The sequence below is a fragment of the Colius striatus genome, chromosome 3, assembly GCF_028858725.1.
Source record: "Colius striatus isolate bColStr4 chromosome 3, bColStr4.1.hap1, whole genome shotgun sequence".
NCBI lineage: Eukaryota > Metazoa > Chordata > Aves > Coliiformes > Coliidae > Colius > Colius striatus.
Window position 1 is genome coordinate 52259738 of NC_084761.1, and position 20106 is coordinate 52279843.

General features: G+C 42.0%; 1 protein-coding gene across 8 annotated transcripts in view; it reads right to left on the reverse strand.

Moving 5' to 3' along the window:
- Positions 1-13318, reverse strand: part of FBXW7 (F-box and WD repeat domain containing 7) — a 185331-nt gene extending 172013 nt beyond the window's left edge. For all 8 annotated transcript variants that reach the window (XR_009818446.1, XM_061992973.1, XM_061992975.1 and 5 more), the window contains exon 1: positions 12681-13318. The gene's annotated coding sequence lies outside the window, so the exon portion shown is untranslated. The remainder of the gene's footprint in view (positions 1-12680) is intronic.
- Between the last annotated feature and the right edge of the window lie 6788 nt (positions 13319-20106).

Consider the following 20106-nt stretch of genomic DNA (forward strand, 5'->3'; position numbering starts at 1 on the left):
GAACGTCAGCATGATTCAGTGTAGCAATTCTTCTGTTTTAAAATTATTTATTTAATAACCACATTTTAAAACAGAACATTCGAACTGGAAAAGTATTTTAATGTTTGGATCTCTTCTCCAAACCTGCTTGATAAAATACTTTCAATTTGAATGTTTAAATGAGCTCAAGCTTTCAATCAAAATATTAGTTTAAAAGTTATTACACCTCTACCAGAACAACATTACTGATTATTCTTCACCAGAACATCTACATCAGTTTCATAGCTTTGCCTCCTACATACTGTGTCTGCACAAGCTCTTAGTGGGCAGTAGAACGGTCTACTTTCAAACAGTCCTGGCTGACATTTTTCTCCTCAGGCAAGCTAAATGACTCACTCTGCATTGAGTTTGCAGGTTGTCTTCCTTCCTGCAAAGGGATTAAAAAAAAAATAGATGAAAGAACAAGTTACAGGCATCAGCCTGTTCACTAATTAGGAAGAACTCTATGTGCTTGTTTGTTCCCTCTCTACCGCACATCTTGCAGTGTTTCTGTCATCTGAAGACCTTCTAGATCCCAAATACGAAGTCTGAGAAAGACTATCTGAGCACATGCGTTTCACAGCTGCCAGCACTTCACTATACAGTCTGGGAGAGTGGAACAGAGGTAACAAACCTAAATCATTAACACTTCATGTGGAGCAAATCTTGTACTTATGATTTCTGCTAATAAAATGAGAACATGAAAAACTGGATTATGTCAGAAAAGTGAGAGAACAAATAGTCTGCAAATACTATAAAGTTATATTAACTTATTACTAAAAATATATATTAGAATGTGAGAAAACACAGTCCCTACCTACATTTAAAAGAGTTGGTAAATATAATTTAGTCTGTTACAAATAAACAAGCCTTCATGCATCAGCAAGGTGGCTGAAACAATTCTTAAGAGAATAGTACTGTAAAACATACACAGGTTAATACCAGAGAATATACACAGCATAGTTTCTGGAAAGGAGACTAAGCTTTTTTTACACAAGCAGAATTTTGTAACAACAGCAAACCAAGGAGAAATTGTTGAAAAACTGCCTTTCAAAAAGCCTCTTCCAAAGTCTCAAGAGGCCATTAAGTAAAATTACTCTTAGTGTTAAAGGAAAGCATTAATTGTGTTTAGATTTCAGCAACAAAGCATCAAAATAAAATTCATCAAGTGGTCTGTTAACTTGCAGAAAAGGGTTAATAGCAGGAGGCCAGAGTTCTGTACTAGAACATATTCCTTAAGGTTCCAGAAAGAAAAAAGTGGCAAAACTCACTCACAAGAAAATTATTAAGGTGAAGACAAGAGAAAGAACTGTAAGAACTTCAGACAGTCCAAGCTACATAAAAAAGGAAACATATGACTAACAAAACAAGGTATTTCATGTTGAAGTGAATATTTTACTCAGCAACTTTATGGGTTTTAACAAAGAATTCAGAAAGATATATGTTAACTCCACATAGTCCATTGAAGAATGATATTCAGTAAAAATAGCAGAAGGATGTACATAAAATGTTTTGGAGAATATTACAGTTGGTACATTACAAACTGAATATAGCATTCCAAGCAGGCACTTTGGAGAAACACAGCACTCCAAGTAGGCATGCAATATCAAAAACAGTTTGAAATGCCAATTAAACAGTTTCAAAAAGGTGAAAGTTGCCAACAGTTACCTTAAAGGGGATGCCAAAAAGCATCAGAAATATCAAGTATGTTATCTGTAACTGAGAGGTGCAGAGTAATACACAGGAAAAGCTATAGAGAAAAAAAAAAGTTCAACTGGAGTTTTATAACCACAAGAATATATTCAACTAAACTAGGGCATTAAAACATCATGAACAACATAAGACATTACAATGAAATTCCTGATTAATATGAGACATTTGATTAATTGCTCAAGTGTCCAAAGTTGGTTCAAAGAAAAAACAAATTTTTAAAACTCACTTGAATTACAAACCTAATATACTTCTCAAAATGATTAGAAGTTTTATTAAACAGCACAAGTTATAACAATGATTACAACTGATCTTGAAGAATAGTGAACTACTAAAAGTTTCATACATTAAACTTTTTAGTGGCACTACACATCTTTCCAAACAGTGATTCTGAAAAGGAAGACAGAAGATACATCTGTCCTCTAGTAACATTCTAGTTCTTTTGTGGAGATGGTAACTAACAGGCAGAACAAATAGCAGAAAAGTTAAACTCTCAGTTCTATAATCAGTAGAATTCTTGAATATTTTTTTTTCTCTTTGGCAGTAGCTAGCAACCATACACACAGCTCTGCAATAGTCACAGCACGTGCTGTCTTTAGCCCACCAAAAAAAAGTTGGGTGATAGCAGACTAGTCAGGCTGCAGGATCTGAACATATTGTGATAAGGGAGGTCACAGAATAGGACAGTAATGAGGATTCTTTCACTGCGGTGGTGGGATACAGAAGCAGAGGATATAAATCCACAGAAAACTAGATTTGGTTAGCTCAAATTGCTCATAGAACAATTTGTTTCCCGTGTGGTTTACAGATTTGAATACTAATATTTCTGCATGCTGTAGCTTTGATCACAGTGTTAAATATAGCTCTACTGAATAAAAGGATTAGTTTGTCCAGATTGGCACAGCTATGTCTCTGATACAAAGAGAACTCTGGGGAAAAACCTTTGAAGATCAAGTGCATGCTCAGTTTTGTAGGTTGAATTGGTAGTAGTAGTTGAGTGTGGTTCTGTCGTGCATGTAGTTTACAGTATGATACATATGACAAGACTTCTGCAGTTTAGTGTATGGAGTATAAGTATTTTTAGATTATTTGAATATGTCTTGCTGTTAGAAGAGGCAATCCCACTCTCTCTTTACCTTCATAGGTCAAGTCAGGCAGCACAAGCACTCACGTTGGTTTATATCCAGCTGGATTTGACAAGTGGACAGCTCAATCACAAAAGGTAAAATAAAGGGGAAGGGGAGACAGAGGAGTGCTGGGGGCAAGATCAGCCCTTCTCATTGCAGCACATGTTCCACATCACTTCAGCAGATCATTGAACCGTAACCTTAATGTTTCACAGCACAGCTGAGCTGACCTAACAGCCAAACAACATCCAAAGGATCTTCTACCAGCTATGTATTCCCTGTGCCAATGCCAATGCACATCCCATGTCACATTGAGCCAACCCAATTTGATTTTTGGTCCCTTCTCACTTAAATTCAGAGAATTAAAATGGTAGAAAACCAATAGTACAAAATTATTGACCAAAAAGCCAGATTAATCCAATAGCTAAGCATGGGAAGGGGTTGGGGTGAGGGGAAGCTGTTTGCAAGCAGCAGGCAACTAAGCAGGTCAAATGCAGTATGAAATGACAACTCCATAAATGACAAGTGAACATAATATCTCAGGAACTCTCAATCTTTGCAAAGTTAAAAAAAGATTTCACAAAGGAAGGGTAAACTTTCAATTTTAAGTTTCTCTTTTTTAATCTATGCTAGGTCATGCCTAACCTACGCAATCAATTTTGTTCCCACCACACTGCAGTGTAAACAAACAATAGGAATGGGAAGGACCAAAATGTTACCATTTCTTTTGTGCCACCAAACAAGCTTTTGTTTTTCCAGTCATTCCCAGCACCTCTTTGAAAGGTTCCCACAGCCCATGTAAACAACAGACAAGCTAAGCAGGATGACTGCGTACCTCCTACATGGGCAGCCAGCAACCACTGCATGTACCTCCTCTAACCAGTCACACAACCACCCCATGACATGGGGCTCGACCCACCTCTACCTTTCAAACAAAAAACCCTGGCTGTGCTCCTGAATCATATTGTTATCTAGTGCTCCTGCCAGGTACAGACAAACATCAGTAATGGCTGAGCTGAAGTTTGACCCTCGATCATTTTCTATCAGTCCACTTCTTTTCTGTTGCATATCAGGAATTATTTGTTTTCAAAATAATCACAGATAACAGCATTTAAAGGACATATAACAACAAAACAATTTGCAAGATCTACCATGGCAATAAGCTATAAAGGTGGGAATGCAACGCAAAAGCTAAAATGAATAAACAATATGTCCTGGAAACAAATCAAATACAATTGTAAATGTCAAAGCTGTTTTTCTATAGCAAGCCATGTCTAAGAATCACTCTAGTTTTAGTGCACTCTCAGGTATGTAAAACTTTCAGAATTAAGTTAAACATCTAGACAAGCTAAGAAACTGCCATTACGGAGACAATCTGGGTCGTTAACACAAACACACTTCTGTATTACAGGTTTGAAAAATGGAAAGTTCAGACACCTGTCTATTAGATCCACATAAGATATTCTTGGTAGGACCTATTTCACACACATTATCACTTCCTGGAAGACACACAACGTCAAAACATAGTCAGAATTTCTACTGTGTTATGAAGGGGCTAGCAAAGCCTGCATGCTGTTCCTGTCAGATTTCATGAACACAAAGCAGACATCAAGGACAGCTGGTAGTGCAGAGCAAGTCCATGGCAAGTCCCAGCAAGGTGGGAGTCAAACAGTGACTAAGTCTATCTCTTAACTGGATCAGTGACAGCACAGTCAGAGTCCACCTGCTACTGCAGGTAACATACCTAAGACACCAAGAACATGGAGCGGTGCAACTATCCCCCTCTACCAGAGGCTTGTCACAAGGATATACTTCTGCACCTCTCTTAGCTACACAGTGATTCTCAAATCTGCACCAAGCGGGAAGTCTGGGGCGGGAGGAAGTATAGCAGGTTGAATCATTGTCTTCCTCCCTCAGGACTCTTGCAACAAGTGGCAAGTTAGGAGAAAAGCCATTGCTAAACACAGTGCCCCAAACAAACTGATTACTTCAAATTCCATGTTGCTGAAATATGCAACAGGGTCTGCTCTCTAGGTACCTGGAGAAAGTGTCAAAAGTTTCTCAGTAAAAAAATACACAGAAACTTTCCCTTAGGACAATTTAAAGGATGCTGAAGATGCCCTTGAGATCCATAAAAACTGTCACTATTGTAATCTGCAGTGAAGAAAAAGTTACCTGTCTTTGCAGTGATCCACCCACTCACAGAGATGCCACAGATCTGAAGACATATTAATCAGCTCTGGCAACAACAGACAAAACTACCACAACAGACCTTGGAAACAAACATTAGAAGTAACTTAGAAGAGGGTATGTCCAGGATCGCAGTTTCAGGGCCCTGGTCTATAGTGCTAGAAGATCTCTTGCTTTGAGTATCATTGCAGGAATTAAAACAACATGACAAGATATAAACAGCAAGGGAAAGTAGGAACTCCTGGCAAACTGCAGGTTTACTGAATACCTGACCCAAGCTCAGGGCTTCAAGTCACACTGCTTAGCAAAGGTACTGCATTTGGTAAAGCAAAGGTGTAGACATCCTGTCTTCAACAGAGACTGAAAACCATGTCAGCTACATAGGACCCCACTTAACACAAAAAACAAGTAACATTTCTTCAGAGAGGCCCGAATCCAAAGTTGTAGTTTTGGTTATCATTAAGTGGTTATGGCCTTGAACACTGAAGAAAACATTATTTTAAAAATCATCCTTATTAGGCCATGAGGAAATCAACAAAAGCACATACCCACTATTGTCAAGACTAGCAAAGAAATGCTGAATGCTACATTTTGCAATTACTGCAACAGCTAGCAAGCAACTTCTCAAGCATGAGCTATGCTACAACACTGAAAGGCTTGCACTCACCAGGGAACATGCTGTGCAGCTTACCCTCCTAAAAAGGGAAGTTAGGGAAGAGCTCGGAACCTTTTCTTCCTCACTGGCTTTGGCTTGTGGTGTTTGGGCTTGTCAGCCACTTAGTAAGACAAGTAGCTTGTCCTGAAGTAGTCTGTTCCCTTCTGAAAACATTGTGACTATTTCTATTCCTGCAGCTATACAAGGACATGCAATATATCCTATAAAGCATACAATATATTTTACGTAGAGAACAATATCCTTTCATATGCAGTTTGTAATACAGCAAACTCACTTTGAGCACAGGCAGATCCTGTATGATACAGTAGATCTAAATGTAAGTTTCACCTTAGAGGAACAACGATAGGCTTTATCTTGAAAAACATGTGCTCTGAAAGTATTCACCGGCTTCTGTGCAGTAAAGACATTACGCCAGTCAAAACAGCGCAGAGTCAAGCAGATACCATCAACAACACACATCCTGGGTTTGCAGTTACTGTCTTTAAGAAATTCAAAGCTATTGCCAGCTGAGTAACCCTGACTCTGCATGAATCAGTTCTGAAGTACTTCAATCCATTAAAAAGAACCCCCAACACTCCATATGCAGTGAGTTCTCAGCCACCACCCTTAAATCCTTGGATAATCCCAGCAAGGGAACACACAAGAGAAGCATCTGCTAACTTGTATCACATCAAGTCTCCTCCCACTTTCCCAGTCACCCAGAGTGACAGTTCTAAAGGAATAAGTGCTGAAGAGGGAGAATAACAAGCTTTGGCAGTGGACCAAAGGGTTGCAGAACTAAGAAAAGAATTTAGGAACAAGCGTAACAATTATCCCAGAATCAGTTCAGGTCTCTAATTTCCAAAGAGAGACCCCTGAGTAAAGAAGGGGACCAAGGAAGGGAAAGAAGGAATCCATGACTATGACACAGGACACTGCAGCATCAAAATTCATCAATAAGGTTCATGAAGAGTTTAGAGGAAGCCATTGTAACGCGCTAATGTCCCCCTTCTCCACAACTCCACAGCACACACACATACCTCTCAGCTTCACCTGTGGATAGCCCTCCTGCCCTGGTAAAGAGGCAAATCTTGTGCTCATAAAGTGTTGCTTCAGCAGTATGTCCTCCCTTCTAAGTACACTTCACCTCAGCCTGGCCATGCTGAAGAGCTCATACACTTACAACTGCTTCTCCAGAGAAGCAACAAGGAAGCTCACACTATCCACATTAGTGTGAAATGTTCAAGAAAGCAAGCACTTCAAAACATTCAAATTTTGGACAACTTAAAATAGTCTGTCTTTAAAAAGGAAGCACTACTTAATCTGAACTATCTTAGACCCATCTCTCAGCAGCCATCTAATTTCAAGACAGAAGATAAGCTAAATTCACCTAGGCTATCTTAGTCATCCACTACCTAACTACAGGCTTTCTTAACACTGTAGCTGGTAAAAAGGTGTCTCTTGTGACCAATTACAATCACAGATCAAGTCATTTCAAGAAATGCATTACCTTCCCCCTCCCAACATCCCAATGACCCCATGCCCACATGGCATCCAGGACACATCAAAATGTTAATCAGCAGCATCCCAATGTACTGGAGTTACAAAATCCAGACAGCACCCTCAATCTTTTGTGGGACTACTAAAGGGAAATCACTTTTCCTTTTTTAAACACAAGCTGAGGCAAACAGCACTGCAAAATGTATTGTACTGGTACAACTCTAAATTACAGCCAAAACTGAAAACAACAAGAAGGATTAAAACATCTCATCCTTATCCATTTTGAGGCCCTATTTGTGGTTGGTCAAAAACTACACAAACTTTACTAGTTTGTACTGCAACAACCACGATTGATCATGTTGGAGGAATTTAGGATGGAAAAAGATCTGTTTGAGAGCAAATCTTGCTCTCGTAAACTACTTGTGAACATACACCTGCTGACACCATCACATCAGAATTGTGCCAGCAAAAGCGCACACACTAACACCCCTCATCCTCCAGTGGAGAACCAAACATCTTTGCTCAAAATACAAGCAATGCTTATCTGAGCTAAGCAAGCTAGTTTTGGACAATAAGAACTGTCACACATCTCTCCTCCTACCAAGCCAAGCTGTGGATGCTGTATTCTGTATCCGGTGGTAACATCTTTAATTGCCCCAGCAAAGGAGAAGAGATGTTTGCTGGTATGTTAATAACGACTTTATGGGAAAAAAAAAATACATTGTTTAACCCTTGTAAAAATAACTGCAAATGCTTCAGAGAATACTGAGAAAAAATACTGAAGAGGTATTGAAAAATAAAGATGTGTCTACTTTGCAAAGATGAACCGTCTTGAAGAGACAATCAGGTACTTTTTGTCACAGTTAACATAAACAAGATTAAATGCAGTAGTTCCTTTCTATTTTGACATTTCTTACGTTTTAAGTACTTGGCCTTACAAACTAAATTATCATGTAATATATATGCACTATGTTTTCAAACAAATTATTTTCATCTGCTCTTTCAAAGTAACAAAAGGAAAACAAAACACACCTCTGTCCTAGTTAATAGGCTTTTTTTAAGCATAAACTTCAGAAACATGGGCTGTAAGTAGATGTGCTTACAGACATAAATCCACATTACTGGCAAAAAAAAACCAGCAAGGACCTATTAGAAATGCTTAAATTCAATATATGCTTCAATACAGGATGAACCCTGGAGTGGCTGATCAGAACCACTGGGGGAAAGAACTAGGCAGTATTTACATCATTGCAACAGGATAATTGTTACCATTCTCCCTGCCCAAGAAATGTTCCCTTCACCAGGGAGCTGCAATACCTCTCCTATTTGTTAGAGCTAAAAAAAACCATCTTGTATATGCAAAGTTCTCAAAGGAGAAAAGCAAATGTGTACTTTAAGTGCCTAATCAAGCAGTTGTGTTTATTTACTGATTCTGTCTGATCACAGAACAGAGCTAAAAATTATTACTTCATTATTTCACCCATAATCTATATAAAGTGAAAGCTTAAGAACCGAATTTCGTTTCCTGTTGAAGCCAAAACTGTGATGGGCGAGGGGGGGACAGGGAGCAAGTTTTCTTCCTCTGTCCTCACAAAGGAATTAGAAAGCATACAACACAGCTTAAAACTTGTACCTTCAAAACAAGTCACTAAGCAGTAAATTGTCCACTCTTCACTCAAAGTCACCAAATACACTGACCCAAGAGGAAACCACTAAGATTTGCCAAATGCAAAGAAATTACACGGTCCTAAAGTACACATTGACAGCAACCAGCAGTGTCCTGGGACAGGGACATGTAAGCACACAGTGCTGCCTACAGTCCTTCACAGATACCCACTAGAGACCACTGAGACTTGAAACACAGGGCTACGCCAACCGTTAATTTAAGCCAGAACAGCCTGTGTCATAACCAGCGGCCACACCACCACAAAAGCAAGACCAAGAGTTTGTTAACAATAAGTTGATGTCAGCGCTGACATGATTCTAGGTCATCAGACAAATATTTTCAGCCTTTGTAGTCTTTGCTGTAGCAAGAGACTATTTTAAAGTCCATGAAAGTGATCTTGGTAAACTGATTTAGTCTATCCTGTGAATACACAGGGCATTTCAGTACAGATCATCCATCGGTTTCCACAAACTCACTAAATCACAGTACTTTCCGTCATGGAAGATAATTTTCAAGAGCAATTACACATAATTCCCAACATCTCTTTGAAGAATTACCTGATATAAACAGTTGTACTGGCTTTAGCTGAGGTAGAGTTGATTTTCTTCACAGCAACTAGTATGGTGCTGTGTTTTGGGTTTGTGCTGGAAACGGCGTTAATAACACTGAGATGTTTTAGTTATCACTGAGTAGCACTTACACAGTCGAGGCTTCTTCTGCTCCTCACCTCACCCCACCAGCAAGTGGGCTCAGGGTGCACAAGAAGTTGGGAGGTGACAGAACAGCTGACCCTCACTGACCAAAGGGATATCCCTAGCCACATGGTGTCATGCACAGCAATAAAAGCTGGGGGAAGCAAAGAGGAAGCTGGGGGATGCTCAGAGTGATTAGATTTGTCTTCCCAAGTAATCACTACACCTCACGGAGTCCTACTTTCCTGGAGAGGGCTGAACATCTGCCTGATGATGGGATGTAGTCAATGAGTTCCTCGTTTTGCTCTGCTTACCCATTAAACGTTCTTTATCTCAGCCCAGGAGTCTTGACACTCTTATCCTTCCAATTGTGTCTCCTGTCCCACCTAAGAGGAGTGAGTGAGCGCCTGGGTGGGGCTTAGTTGACAGTTAAACAGCCCACACAAGAGAAGATTGAAGCTGCTCTGCAGATAGAGTCTTTATGTTAGCTTTATTTAATATGTAACGTACTTATAGTCCATCAGCAAGCATCCGTTCTTCAGAAGAAGATCCAGAAGACTAAGCATGTCTGTTAAATACAGCCTGAATTTAAAAATGGTAACCAAAAGGTACTTAACTAACTTTAGTTTACTTTAAAGAGACAGAAGAATAGCATTCCTCTCTGTTTAATAACATTGCCAGGCCTAAATCATCACACATCATTCCTTTATTTTACTGATTTGCAGACAACAAATTCCACTGAAGTAATTAACAAAACTTTTGCAAAGTACCACGTGTGTACATAATGAGGGAGAGTTAATTTGTCAGCCTAAAAGTCTGAAGATAAAAATGATTTCTTCCCCTAAACTAAAAAGTTACTTTTTATAAAAGCTTCTCTAACAGTCAATGCAACTGACATTTACATACTATCTGATAAACATTTATGTTTCCAAACAGATACTGCTGTAATAGTAAATTATTCAGCTCAGATGAAAGAACTACATAGATCAAGTCTAAGTTGTAATAGGAGGAAATACTTAAACCTTGACAATACAACCTCAAGTGATACATCTTCTTGAGATATTTATGAACCTGGAACACCAACAAGAAAGCCCAAGTATCATCAAAAGGCAGAACCAAACAACCAAAACCAAAAGGCTACCACAAACAACTGGATGATGATGAAGTGGGATAGGGTAGATTTAAGCTTGGAACCAGGAAGTGACATAAAAGCAAATGTCACTGTATCAGAAGCACATAGTGCCTTTTAGCTCCTTGTAGATATTAAATATAACATAGCATTGATCACCTCTTTAATACTATGGCCTAAAGAGAATGCAATTTCTTTTCCTGAGCTCCTAGTTCTGAGGCAAAAGAAATCAAAGACTGAACTTAATGGAGAGTTCAACTTCTTTACCCCCCTTTTCAAAAAACATCAGCAATGACAGGAAGTTTAACATACAGAGCATTTTTGTCTGAAAAAAAAATAGTCTTCCTCCCTGTCAGTATTCTTGGTCTCAAAAAGAAACTGCAAAATATCAGGTGCCCCAGCCACCTTTGAACTTCCTACTGATGTCTATGTTTTCCCTTAAGTTTTCAGAGGCTGTCTCTTTCTGGGTGGAACAGACAAGTACATATGTGGTTGGGAAACAGACTGTAAGTACTCTCAAATGCGCAGCACAAACAAGCTAAAGCACAGAGCCAGCACACATTGCTGGAATTCTGGAGTACAGCTTTCCATTCACACGCATATATTTTAGACCTTCAGTCGCTATACATTTCTGCTAGATTTTACTTTACTTTCAATTCCACCGGGTAAAGAAAATGCAGAAGAGCAAGACCCTGGCAACTGACTCACAGGACGTTCACAAACTGTTTTTTCTTCTTTTAATGAAAAATCAGACAAGTCCTACTACCTTTTCCTTCCAAGTCTTTCTAGACTTCAATGAGATGTGCAGAAGAATCAGCATAGAGGCCAAACTCATGCAGACAAGAGTTTTCACCCAGTTACGATTTCTGGATCTCTCTCTGAACAGCGTCTCATCAAATTAGCGACATTCGACCTATTCTCTTCACTTTTTAGCGGATCGTGTTCATATCTAACAAACTGTTATATAAACTTTAACTCCTGAGCAGTACAGTTTAACACTGACTGGCACAAATATTCCTTCCCCAATTAACTACTGTGGCCTTGTTTTCTTCAGTTAAGAGCAAGCTAAGACACTCTACTAAAACGATCTAACTTCTACCAGAGTTTTGTCTCAGAGGGAAATTAGCACCCAGTAGAAACGCTAAAAAGCAAAGCAAAATAAACCCCAAGCAAACAGAATCCTGTTCCCAAGCAAGACCCTCCGTTCACAGCCTCAGAGTAAAGTCTGAAGTTAGAGCAAGAGCAATTGATTCGTGAAAAGAAACTTTTCCGATAAACAGGAAGAGCCAACACTTCTTCTGGCTTTTTAAGTGCATTTAAAAAAAAATGCTTGATGTGAAAAAGCAACTCTTAAATAGCGTTTTCCAGCGACAACAGCAGCAGCATTTTCCACTCAAGTGTTATGTAAATGAGCAGGCAGGAGGCAGCCACAGGGTCTATTAGGAGCCACTCAACCCTTTAAAGAAAGGAAGAAAAAACCCACAAAACAAAACAAAACAAAAAAAAAAAAGAGAAAAAAAGAAAAAAAACCGCGATGGGGCAGTGGGGGTGGTGTTTGAAAACCTCTCTGCTCGCAGGACCGCGGCCGTGCGCTCCGCTCCCAGCCTTGCACAACTTTCCGCCCCGGCGGTTCCGCTCGGCTCCGACGGGCGGGGACGGAGGGGGGGTCCCCAGCCCTTTAACCGCCCGCCGCCTTTGTTCGCTGGGGCCGGCACTCCCGGCGGGTACAATGGGGGCGGCAGAAGTTGTGCAGGAGACCTCAGCCCTTCCCGGGGGCCGCGGCGGCGGTTCTCCCCACCCTACCCCCTCGTCTCGTCAGCCGGCCGCGGGCAGAAGCGGGGCGGGGGCCGCCCAGCCGCGAGGCACCAGACCGTGCGCAGCGAACAACGTGAGCCGCATGGGAAGCGGCGGCGCCGCGCCCCCCGCCAGCTCCGCCGGTGGCCCCGGGACACCCAGCCCCCCTCCCCCGGCGGCTCCTCCTGCTCGCACTCACTTTTCGGGACGGGCTCCGTTGGGCTTCCCCTCTGCTCGCGGCGCGCACGCCTTCCCGCCGGCGGGGTGATGCCGGCGGCGAGGCGGAGCCCCTCTCCGCCGGCGCGAGAGGGCCCGTTGCCCCCTGCCCCGGGGCTGCCGCCGGGGGCCGGGCGGGTCCAGCCCCCCTTGGGCGGGCCGCAGGTAGGTAGGTCCTCGGGGCCGGGCACCGGGCCCGCTCCTCCGCGCCGGCTGCGGCTTGTCCCGGCGCGGCTCAGGTGCGCCGCCGCGTCCTCTCACATGGAGCCGCCGCCTCGCCGCCCCTCGCTGCCCCCCGGGCCGGTCCCCGTGCCGCCGCCGGCCGGGAGGCGAGTGGCTCCGGCCGCGGCCCCCGCCTGGCTCTCCCTCTCATGCACTGGGGGCGCCGCCGGGCCCCGGCTCCAGCGGCGGAGTGGGGCCGCTAGGGCCCCAGCCGGGCAGCGCGGGGCAGCCGGGCGGCGGGGCTCGGCGCCACGGCCGCTCCGCTCTCCGGCATGTGGGAGTGGCGGCGCGGGGCGCTGGGCGGCGCGGCAGGGCCGGGCCAGGGGACCGGGCGCGGGGGTTGGGGGGTGGCAGGCAGCAGCGCCCCGGGATCCGCTCGTTTCCTGCGGCGCCGGGAGGGGGCGGGGAGGGCGGGCGGGCGGGCGAGAGAGCGAGCGAGCACGGCGGCGGCGCGCGCGGATGACAGCCGTAACCCGGCAACAGGCCCCGCCCCTGTGCCGGCGCGGGGCGATGACGCCGGAGGAGGGCAAGGTGGAGCCGAGCAGGTAGGGCCGCGGCTGGCATGGTTCAGCCCGGGACAAGGGGGCGGCCGCGCGCGCAGCCGCAGTCAACGGCCTCGGCGCGCTCCGCCCGCCCTTCTCGTCTCCCGCTGCGCGCCGCCCTGGGACGGGAGGGAGGGAGGGAGGGAGGGAGGGAGGCGGTCGCGGCTGCCCCCCGTGACGTCAGGGGCGCGGAGGGCGCGAAGCCCTGGCTCGCGCACACGTGCGCCCGAGCCAGCGCCGCCGCGGGCGTCCTTAGCAGCAGCCGTGCTGTGCGCGGGCTTCTCTGGACGCCTCCGCCGCAGTCATCTGCGTAATGGTTACACGGGCCTTGCTCTCCTACGGGTTAAAAAAATAGTAGTAGGCACGCGAGCTTCTCACGCTTATCAGAGTCGTTGCTGTTAAAGGAGAGCCTCCAAGGTTTCTTTACTACGCGATACACGAGATAGGACACTGTCGAATACAAGGAAAAAATAAAATACTTAATTGCCACTCATTAAGTGCGTTGCTGCCCGCAGCATTCCAGCTTGCACGCCAAGAAAAGCTGAGGCCCTCTGGGAGAGAAAAAAAACCAAAAACCCAACCAAGTGTTATTTGATCACGTTACTCATAAAACCATACACAAGAGCAAAATTAAGGTTACTCATGTAACTGAGGTCTGGCATCTCCAACCTTTTGAGTGCTAGTCTTTGCCACATTAATGTTTCTCCCAAGCAAACTGCAGATAAGTGCTAGCTGCTTTGCACTGACCCCATGCCAGCTCTGGGCCAGGAACTATCTAGCCATGCTGAAAGCTTCCTGATTGCCAACTGTCTTTTTCCTGTCTGATATTCAGTTTAAATACTGCCTCTTATTCTCCAACATTTCACGCTTGATGTTTCTTCACCCTTTCCCATAACACCTTTTTCCCAATTTCTCTCTCCCCATGTATTACCAACATTCAGGTTTGAGCTCACCTGAATCTTCAGACCTCTTCCTTATCCCCACTGGGACAGTATAGCAGAGGAACACTCACTCTTTATACAGCCAGATCCTCTCTATCCTAGCTCTGTGCCTCAGCTGCTGCCCAATTTAGGCTTTTTGCTGCAAATTGGCAGGGGATACTTATGCGGACAGCAGCCTCCTTCCCTAGCAAACCTCATTTCCTCACAGAGCATCACTCACCTTTCCCAAAGAACGGCAAAGCAGCTCTGCAATAAATACATAGATAAATACGAAACCAGTTAATTTATTTAAACTTTATATTCCTGGAGCAGGCAGGAATTAAATGTGCATCAACAATCTAATTTCAGTATTTCCATTTTGGTAAGGTTTTTTTCTCTAAGTTTACAAAAGCACGTGTGCTCGTTTTTGGTTTGGTTTTTTTTTTGCCCGCTACCAAGGAAATAGCAGTACTAGAACTTTTACATCTGCACTATGGATTTCTGCCTCTTGACCTAAGCGAACAGAGATGTCTCTCCTCAGACTTTGTCCACATCAACGGGTTACTAGTTCCTATTTCCTGAGCACATGCCTTATTCTGCTTTTCCATTTCATTTTGACATTCTCTGTCTCCCAGTTGAGTAGTAGATTTACACATAGATCAAACATAATCTGAGACAGTTATACTGAGTACATATTACTTGGGAGTGAAGGAAAAAGTTGGCTGTCTAATCAGCATAGATCACTGACAATGGCAGACGCATCGCTTGAAACAGAAAGTCACTACTCTGACGGCACTGATGATAGTGATGAGACTGCATGTAGACTTAATAAAAATGTTGCAATTTTTTATTAGTCACAGATTAAAATAGTTCAGTGCCTAGTCTTTAATGGAATTGTGGTCATGACTGACTGTACTTCAAACAGTAGAGATAAAAATAGAAGTTATACTGCAGATCAATGCATTGGCAGAACTAAGCAGGGAGATTAACACTCGTGTGTCAGATTCTAATGCCACCACACATACAGTTTCAGTTTAAATTATTTTAAAAATAAATCATTGAACTATTTTAAGGTGAACTGCATTGTCTCCAACATACAATCCAGTAAGCAAAAAAAACCCCACAATTTCTTAGAGATTATTACTGTGCAGGAAATAACGACAGAGCTAGGAAAACATTGGTTTTAGGCACTGTCTAGAGGCTGAAAGGATACCTGCTGACTGTCTGCATGTATTTTCTCTCTGTTGTGTTTTTAATCTTGATGGGCTACCATCTGTACCAGAAGTTGGTATTAAGCTTAATGGCAAGGCTGCAGTCTTTATCATTCTTTTTGTACACTTGAAATGCACATAGAAGAAATACTGCATATATGAGAAAAACTACATTGAAATACATTTAATATTCTCCCCAACCTTGGTAACTGAAAAAATTACATGCTAAAAGGCACAGAAAAATTAGATGATCGTTTGAAAACGTGAGATATCCAGGAGAGGGCACACGCATTAGTAACAAATCTGCAACAAAATTGTTATTATAGAGGAAAGCTGACCCTGTATTATTTATATCATTTCAGATGTATATCATAGTACAATAAGGTGGAATAACCAAATGAAGGGAACAAATTCAAGCACTAAACCACCATTTGAACAATCTGATTCATTTACCCATATTTCTGGTGTGATCAGACATCTATGATAAATTTTGTAAGCTTGCTGTTTGCAGATAAAGGGAAGCATAAATAATTTCTTTGTGGGGGACCACTTGGACCTCGGTGAAGCTTACTCTAAAGGAGGTCTGCACAAGGTTTAGTTCATTCTGACTAATGCAATTAAAAACCCTAAGGATGTGAATTTAAAAACTAGAGTGTTTAGAGATAGACAAATCCTCATGGCTTGTAGTGCTGTGCATCACACTGCCTGCAGAAGTGAGAATGGAAACAATGCTGTCTCAATTGGATGTTTCAGCTTCTCTAACCTGCCTATACATGAGCCTCTATGTGTCAGGGTTTGGGATAGGAGAGGCAGGCAGCCCATGTTATGGTCACAGGTGATGCACACGTGTCAGGGGCCTGTGCTGGGAAAGGTTCCTGAGGCAGACTTGCTGCCCGAGAAATTGACAGTTTAGGAAGACTCCTGTGAAGAGGACACAAAGTCCTGGCTTGCAGCATTGTGCTTCTCCATGTTTTTGATCCCCCTCCCGCCAAACACAGCCAGAGCTATGGGGAAGCCATGCTGTTGTGCTGCAGGTGTAAGAGGCAGCAGGCAATGGAGCGGGGAACGCCAGCTCAGCAGCTGTCTTAATCACAGCATGTTCTGCTGGATGAAGGAAAAAAACATCAAGAGCAGACAAAAGGCAGCAAAATGAGCAAGATAAGTAAGTGACAAGAGAGTAGAGCCATGCTTTTTGTTTATGGTGAAATACAGATTGATTCATCTGTCTCAAATTTCACCCTGCTAGCTCCAGTGCTTATGTTGCACATAGGTTGTCCGAACCTATTAAATCTAATATTAAATTCATATTAAATCTAATTCAGATCTCCTGCCGCCACTTCTGGTGGCAACAGCCTAGCTATCTGCTTTATGTAAGGATATGACAGACTTCAAGTAAAGCAGCAAGGAGCTCCCTGTGTTTTTATAGGCACCCTTGCAGCAAAGTCACAGTTCGTTCTACCTTTAATTTGCAACAAATGACCTTGGGAAGGTCATTTTAAATACCCTACATGATGGAACTGAAACCTTCTCTCTCCCAGCAGCTGGTGTTTTCCTGTTGTTCTACTCAAGAACGTTTTTAGAGTCACTGGTAAGGCATAATTCATGTTTCTCCAGTGATTTTACTGAGTACTGTAAAGCTGTGTGCAAGCAGGTTGCACCAGATTTAGGCTTGATCATGGTTGTAGATAGAACCCATTGCATTCAAACAAAATGTAGAAGCTAGAAGAGAAGTGAGAAGGAGAAAACAAAGGTTAAAATATTTTTTCATCATTCCTATAGGAAACAGAGCCTCCTGGACAAACTGAGCTCAAGCAGAGTTAATACGCAAATTTTATATTTCAGTGAAAGGAACTTGTAAAGAAAAAAAAGTGCTACCCAAGATCTCAAGAGGTGTAACAGCCTAACACTTCCCAGTTGCAGATAGAAAGTCTGGGAAAGAGAGAAGAAATTTGCAAGATAGATAAGGCAAATTTTCATGGATGCAGTCAAATAACTGAAGCCTGTTTCCCAAGCCTCCTCCCTGCTTGGGAGACAAAGGGAGTAAATTTACTGCAACCAACATCGATCAAGTTTAGCCAGACATAACTACAGCAGAGTCAGGATCAGGCTGCAAGGAAAGGTAAAGGATGAGGCTTTGACAGCACCAACTCAGGAAGCTGATAGTATAGATGATCTCATCCATAAGGAATTTCACTCTCAAACCACAGATCTTGGTGACAACATCATCCTTTGCCATGGACATCTACTTATAAATATCATAGCACTAATATCATATCAGAAATGGTTTGTGAATTCTTACCCTGACTCAGGGAAACGGCCTCATTTTTTTTATAGAGGCGATACATTGCAAGACCTTTTGGGATTTTTTTCCCTATCTCATTTCTCCATTTTTGCTCATTCTGTTTTAAGTTCTGTAATAGTTTTGGCAGGAGTAACTTAAGAGAGAAACAATGCAAACAGTGAGAAGATTGGTTAAAGATTGTCTATATAAATATACTAGTTTTAACAATAGAGTTTATTGCCTTTGAGTGTCTGGATATAGCTTAATGCAAATATAACTCGAGTTAAAATAGAGCTGGCCTAAGTGTCCTACATACTGATACTTCAGTTTGCTTGTAATACAAGAATGTTAATGGGGTTTTTCTTGCACTTTTAAAAGACATGACTTTAAACAAAAACACTGGATTTTGTGAAATATTTGAAACTGAGCTCCAGTTTGACCTGACCTATCCCAAACTGCAGGCTCAGGTCTCCGATCTTAGAAATCTTGTAGGCAGACATTTAACTCCATCCCTACTACTAACACACCTGATAACATACTCAAAATAATGGATTTTCAACCATTCTCCAAATCCACACCAAAACACAGAGTTTGTCAGATCCACTAAGGCCATAGTTACAGCAATGCTAAACTAGCACTAGAACCTTGTTTAAAATTAACTTGTTTGAAATTAAATTACGCTGGAAAAGTCAGGGCAGAAATAGCAAGGGTAGTACAGATCGGCATATTGGCAAAACATATTGCCTGACAGTTTGTTGCTATTAAACTTTGTCAGTCTCTTGCTGCTGTTGGACCTGAAATTAATAGTAATAGAAAGAGAGCTCAGATATCTAGCTAAGAGCAAGTACTTCATTCTTTAAGAGACACAGAGGGAGCACAGAAAATTCCCACGGGAGACTATCTATTCCTTACCTCTGTCAAGTCCAAGAGTTTACAAAACATCAGCCTATTTGTAGTATTTTTCTAAGTGTGTACTTGAAAGTGTTAGCACCTTTCTTCTATAATCTACATTTAGCCATGGTAGTCTAACTGTCATGGTAAGCAATGCAGGTTTGGTAACAGCAAATCCTAATAAGGTATCCCCTAGTATTGAAATTAACTGAGTCACAGTTGTAATGTTTAAACTATTTATAATACAATTAAACAGCAGTTCATAAGAAACCACTATGGAAAGCTGTTTTCAGTAACGTTTCTGTTTTCTGCTACAGATTGGTCTTAGTGCTGAATAACTCCAAGCCATAGCAAAGCTCATCTTTACTTTTTTTTTTCCCCCTCTGAAATTTCATTGCTTTGTTGTCCACATCTCCAAAGGTAGTTCTACAAAATTTAAGGTTCATGCTTTGACTTAAAGTTGAACTATAGATAATCAGATTTATTTCAAATACTCCCTGGTGCTGTCCTACTCTCCAGTATAATTAACATTTTGTTCAGCCTTCTTCCTTTGGCTGTTAACAGCATGTCCACCCCACCCCCAACAGTTATATTTTATAAACCAGAAAGGTTTACACAGATGTAAAGAAGAAAATCTTAAGGAGCAAAAGATGTTGGAGTCATGTATTCAGCTAATGCAGAGAATAATCACTAACTGTAACAGACAACACAGCATTCTCGTCAATCAAAGTTTCTGAAACCATTTCTACTTTTGATTGTAATTATCTAGCTATAAAATGGGACACTGAAGTTATAGGCAATCAGCACTATGTTCTCCAATCTAATAAAGTCAGTAGAATGGGAGTAAAGGCACTTTCTCAAAGCCTGAGAGGGACAGCTCTCAATTTATTTGAATTAGGCTATTAATACTACCATGGAGTGGCAACAGTATCCCATACAGTTCCGGACTTTGAGGTTTTTCTGAGATTACATTTTGCAATCAAAAATACTGACAAATGAAGATAAGCCTAGAATTTTGTTTCAGTTGCTTTGCATGCTCTGCAGCTAGTAACTTGTATCCTGTGTTGTTATCTTTCACTTGATAGTTCGTTCTTACTTGTATCTAAGCAAATCAAACTCTCCTGTGACCGAATAAAATATAGTTAAGTTTCTGTAGTTATGCTGCTTCAGAATAAACAGACTTTAATTTAACTACTTGTGTTTCAATAATAATATTTCTTTTTCTGTATGTATATATATAAATAAGAGAGAGAGAAACTTTTAGACTACTTAGTTGTATACTAAAAAAAAAATCAAGACATAGCAGTCACACAGGATTGTACAATATAGTCTTAAAACAAAT